Below are 6,202 nucleotides of genomic sequence, written 5' to 3'. Positions count from 1 at the left end.
AGAAAGATGGTAAGTAGGGTTAAAAGAATGTCCCTTGAAAGAAGAAGGCTTACTTTCTTCAAAATCCTTTAACTTTTAAATTGCCAAATTTTATCCTTATCCATCTGATTGAAGCAAATTTTATCATGTAGAAAACCCTCAAATGTATGAACATTCCACAATCTAGGCCTCTGCCCTCAGAGGCTGTGTTTTAAAAAGCATGGAAACCCACATGCAATCTACAATAAATTTTAAATGATGAATCCATGTGGGCATACATGCCTATTGTTGGTGCTCTATGAACTGCATTAATATTATTTGTTTTCATATATTAGGTGTTTCCTTGAGACTGAGATTTCTTGAATTAGGAATAGCATTATAAGAATCTCAAGTGTCAGTAAAAGATGTTTAATCTAGTCACAATTTTTAGAAAGTTAATGCTAATTAGGGTTACATTAAACATCCAGACCCAAAGAAGTCATATTTGAGACATGTCATTTAATAAAGTTATTTGTTAACTACTAAGTTGAAATCTTCTCAGAATAGAGATTAATTGGTAGGAATATGAATTGCATGATGAATCAAACAATACCAGGATTAAAGTATTAATCTCTGAGCAAGGTAGGAAATTATATTGCCAGAGGGGAAGTCTTCTCATTCTAAATTATTTGAGCTTCTTGATAAGCCTGCTGTGATATGAAATCTACTGGTTGCAAATTTCAAAAGTCATGAAGTATATATTTTAAAGAAAGCACAATTTGGCTGGCTGCAGTGGCTCACCCCTATAATCCCAGCACTTTGGGAGGCCAAGACGGGTGGATCACTTGAGGTCAGGAGTTTGAGACCAGCCTGGCCAACATGGTGAAACCCCATCTTCACTAAAAATACAAAAATTAGCCAGGCATGGTGGTGTGTGACTGTAGTCCCAGGTTCTTGGGAGGCTGAGGCAGGAGAATCGTTTGAACCCAGGAGGTGGAGGTTGCAGTGAGCTGAGATGGCACCACTGCACTTTAGCCTGGGCAACAGAACAAAACTCTGTTAAAAAAAAAAGAGAGAGAGAGACAGAGAGAAAGAGAAAAAGAAAGAAAGAAGAAAAAGAAAGAAAGCAAGCAAGCAAGCAAGAAAGAAAGAAAGAAAGAAAGAAAGAAAAAGAGAGAGAGAGGGAGGGAGGGAGGGAGGAAGGAAGGAAGGAAAGAAGGAAGGAAGGAAGGTAGGAAGGAAGGAAGGAAGGAAGAAGCGAGGGAGGGAGGGAGAGAGAAAGACAGAAAAAAAAGAAAAAGAGAAAAAGAAAGAAAGAAAGAAAGAAAGAAAGAAAGAAAGAAAGAAAGAAAGAAAGAAAAAGAGAGAGAGAGGGAGGGAGGGAGGAAGGAAGGAAGGAAGGAAAGAAGGAAGGAAGGAAGGTAGGTAGGAAGGAAGGAAGGAAGGAAGGAAGGAAGGAAGGAAGGAAGGAAGAAGCGAGGGAGGGAGGGAGAGAGAAAGACAGAAAAAAAAGAAAAAGAGAAAGAGAAAGAAAGAAAGAAAAAGAAAGAAAGAAAGAAAGAAAGAAAGAAAGAAAAGAAAGAAAGAAAGAAAGAAAGAAAGAAAAGAAAGAAAGAAAGAAAGAAAGAAAGAAAGAAAGAAAGAAAGAAAGAAAGAGAAAGAAAGAGAGAAAGAAAGAAAAGAAGGGAAGGAAGGAAGGAAGGAAGGAAGGAAGAAAGAAAGAAAGAAAGAAAGAAAGAAAGAAAGAAAGAAAGAAAGAAAGAAAGAAAGAAAGAAAGAAAGAAAGAGAAAGAAAGGAAGGCACAATTTAATCACTTTCTCCTCCAAAAAGCAGGTCTTTTTTGTAAAATTACCAAACCTCAAACTAATTGTAAGAACGGTAATGTATTTTGGTTATATATAAGCTCTTTTTCTACATACTTTCTAGAGGAATAGATTTTACTTTCACAAGTCTCAACATTTGTATTAAAAATGATTCTTTTGCCTCTCAGTGAATGAATAATAGTTATGTTCTGTCACTATGCTTCAGATTTTTCATCTGGAACTGAAATACTCTCCTTCATTGAATTACGAAAGACAATTCATAGAAAAACAAATCAACAAATAAACAAAAAACCCTGATTTACAAATGGTTTGCATTCTTGATTTGTCTGCAAAACTTTTCCTCTTTAGGAGGAGATTTGACATTTTAACACAGTTTTCCATCTCCCATGTACCATGCATACAAAATATTTTGTAAACTTAGGGATGGGCCAGGTGAATATGCCTTAAGAAAAGCTTTTGCTCAATGGCATCAGTGTCAGTGCCCTGTATATTCACAAGCCATTGTCCTTCAGTTGGGAGAGATGGCAGTCCTGTTGTTTCAAAAAGGCAAACTCCCTCCCCCCACACACATCCTAGTCAATGTCTTCTTTTTATATAGCAATTAAAAAACATCAAGGTGTTTAAATTATTATGCTTTTCATTTTGATTCCCAGTTTACATTTCATTGCCCATACTTATTTTTCCCTAGTATTATTTCATTCCTAAGTAAATCTTCCAGGAAAGAATCGGATCGTTCAATGAGTTTTACCGTAAGCAATCAAACAGCTGCTTTATAAGCTGCTCCTTCCAAGCCTTTTGAATGTTGTCAGACATGATCAAATTCATTGTTTGTCATTTCCTGTTTACAACAAAACTAAAATATGGTTTTAAAACCTAGAGACAAACTTCCTTAAGTATAAAATGAACAGAATTAAAATGTATTTTACTCTAAATAATAAAATACTTTCATAAATAAAAAATGAAAATTCAAAATTAGGCTGGATAAAAGTTTTATATGCCAAAAACAGCACACTATATGGTTGAAGGATACAGACGCGAGAGCCAGGCTAGACAGTTTCAAACACTGGACACGTGTTTGAGAGCCTGAGCTCTCTGATCTTGGGCCAGTTAGAGAGCATCCCTGAGACCCAGTTTTTTCATCTGGGGAATGGAATGGAAATGATGATAGCACACACCATTGGGTTGTTAAAATAAATCATTTAGGTAATATTTATAAATTATAAATTGTTGAATGTCATTTGATCATGTACGTAAGCATGTGTTTTATGTACACTTTTATTTTACTTTTTTAAATTTCAGAACAGTGAGGCTTGCACCGCAGCGGCCGGGAACGCTGGTAGTTCACTCTCAGTCCTCCTTGGCTGACTCGCCACCAACGCAGCCGCAGCATGGTCGCCCCGAGGTAGGTGGTCAACTTTGGACCTGGTACAACCAAGCTGCCACACTCAGTGTTGTTAGAGATGCAAAACGAATTATTACAAACAAAGGAATTGGCATTAGTGTTCTTGAAATGAGTTGCAGGTCGTTAGATTTTGCCAAGATTATTAACAATGCAGAGACTCTTGTGTGGGAATTGCTAGCTGTTCGAGACAACTACGAGGTGATTTTTGTGCAAGGAGGTGGGTCGAGCCAGTTCAGTGCTGTCCCCTTAAAGCTTATTGGCTTGAAAGTAGGAAAGAGTGCGGCCTATGTGGTGACAAGAGCTTGGTCAGCTAAGGCTGCAGAAGAAGCCAAGGAATTTGGGACTATAAATATTGTTCACTCTAAATTTGGGAATTATACAAAAATTCCAGATCCAAGCACCTGGAACCTCAACTCGGATGCCTCCTCCGTGTATTATCGCGCAAATGAGACGGTCCACGATGTGGAGTTGGACTTTATAACCGATGTCAAAGGAGCAGTACTGGTTTGTAACATGCCCTCACACTTCCTGTCCAAGCCAGCGGATGTTTCCAAGTTTGGTGTGACTTTTGCTGGTGCCTAGAAGAACGCTGGCTCTGCGGGGGCACCGTGGTGATTGTCAGTGATGACCAACTGGGGTTTGCCCTCCGAGAGTGTCCCTCGGTCCTGGAATACAAGGTGCAGGCTGGAAACAGCTCCTTGTATAACGTGCCTCCGTGTTTCAGCATCTACATCATGGGCTTGGTCCTGGAGTGGATTAAAAACAGTGGAGGTGCTGTGGCCATGGAGAAGCTTAGCTCCATCAAATCCAAAATGATTTATGAGATTATTGATAATTCTCAAGGATTCTACGCATGTCCAGTGGAGCCCCAAAATAGAAGCAAGATGAATATTCCATTCTGCATTGGCAATGTCAAAGGAGATGACGCTTTAGAAAAAAGATTTCTCGATAAAGCTCTTGAACTCAATATGTTGTCCATGAAAGGGCATAGGTCTGTGGGAGGCATCCAGACCTCTCTGTATAATGCTGTCAAGATTGAACATGTTCGGAAGCTGGCTGCCTTCATGAAAAATTTTTGGAGATGCATCAGCTATGAACAGATCCTAACCAGGATATACTCTGTTATTGAAAAGAATACAAAGTTTAAAGTAACTTGGGGACAGCTACAAAAAGTTAACAAACACAGTATTTTTCTCAAATGAGCATGTTTATTATAGATTCTTTTTTGAAATAACAACAGCAAAACATCTACAGCTCTGCAAAGCTGGTGTGAACTAATGTTCACCTTAATTCTGACTTGAATTGGAAGCATTTTCAAAAATTTTCTCTTTGCTTTTCTAACAAATTCCAGCTTATTTTGCCTTTGCTGCTACTTTTTTTACTTAGATTTCAAACTGGCCTGTGGATATAATAATGCAAGTTGCAATGAAGTATTTTTGGAATCATGGGAACACGCAGCATAGACGGTAAATGGGGCCCTCTAGGTGCTGAATCTGGACATCTGTGGGATCTCCTGGGTTCAGCGGCTGTTGATTCAAGGTCAACATTGACCACCGGAGGAGTGGTTTAATAGAACCAGACAAAAGGCAAACTGTAGATCAATCTTTATACTGTTATTACAAGAGAAGAGACATACTTTATATATCTATATATATTAGCAAGGTCTGTTGTTAATACCATATGCTTTATATTCATATGCATTTATATTTCTAATAATACAGTTATCACTGATACATGTAGAGACTTTTGGAATTTATTAAATCCTTGACCTTGTGCATTATAGCATTCCATTAACAATACTTGCACCTGCTTCCCAGTCTTCCCCTTCCTCTTTTTAAGCTATTTTGTAAAAAAGATCTGGAAGTTATTGATTCATTTTTACCATTATTTCCATAGGTAGAAGAGAAAGTTGATTGGTTGGTTGTTTTTTAATTGTGCCATTAAACTAAACACTTCTGTTAAATTACCTTATCCTTTGTTTTCTTGACTGTTTTCTTTGTAATGTTTAATGACGAGAGTGATACTCTGCTGAAAAGTCTTTCCCCTATTGTTTATCTATTGTCACTATTTTATGTTGAATATGTGAAGAACATTAAAGTCCTAAAACGTCTAAAAAACATTTCAGAACACTTTCAGATAGACAGAAATGTTGCAAGGATAGTACAAATTGTTCCCATCCACATCCAGTTTCCAGCATTACTGACATCTTTTATTACAGGGGTTCATTTGCCTCAGCTATTCAGATTGTATTGGTTTTTACCTAGTATGCTTTTTCTATTCCAGGATCTCATTCATGACACCATATTTCATTTATTTATCTTGTCTTCTTTGATACAAGGTTTTCATACCATACCCTATAGAAGAAAGCCATTATACTTACTCTTAAGGGATGAAGGGTTATGCTCTTCCTCCTTGAAACGAAAACAAATTATTTGGACTTCTTCTGTACAGGAAATTTGTCTTCTTTCTCACATGTATTATTTATTCAGTCATTTATTTATATCAGTATATATACATGAATTTTATTTTATAGTTTGGTCACAGTACATTTTTTATTTTGGTTATTAACTTATTCCATTTTTTTTGGCCATTTCTTGGTTGACTACTGTGGGCCTTTGACATAACCTTCATCATTTTCTTTTTTTTTTTTTTTTCATTTTTTAAGTACTTGCCTTTTTTGTTTGTTTGTTTGTTTGTTTTTAATTTGAGACAGAGTCTATTTCTGTTGCCCAGGCTGGAGTGCAGGGGCACGATCTCAGCTCACTGCAAGCTCCGCCTCCCTGGTTCACAACATTCTCCTGCCTCAGCCTCCTGAGTAGCTGGGACTACAGGCGCCTGCCATCACACCCGGCTAATTTTTTATATTTTTTTAGTAGAGAGGGGTTTCACCGTGTTAGCCAGGATGGTCTCGATCTCCTGACCTCATGATCTTCCCACCTCGGCCTCCCAAAGTGCTGTGATTACAGGCGTGAGCCACAGCACCTGGCCCATTTTTTAAGTATTTTCTTGCTTCTTGAC

General features: G+C 37.7%; 1 pseudogene; it reads left to right on the top strand.

The window, feature by feature from the left end:
• Positions 1-3,170: 3,170 nt before the first annotated feature.
• Positions 3,171-4,280, top strand: LOC102126949 (phosphoserine aminotransferase pseudogene; annotated as a pseudogene).
• The last annotated feature ends 1,922 nt before the right edge of the window (positions 4,281-6,202 follow it).

The sequence above is a fragment of the Macaca fascicularis genome, chromosome 8, assembly GCF_037993035.2.
Source record: "Macaca fascicularis isolate 582-1 chromosome 8, T2T-MFA8v1.1".
Lineage (NCBI taxonomy): Eukaryota > Metazoa > Chordata > Mammalia > Primates > Cercopithecidae > Macaca > Macaca fascicularis.
The sequence above is the reverse complement of the archived record's forward strand: the minus strand, read 5'-3'. Positions and strand labels throughout refer to the sequence as shown.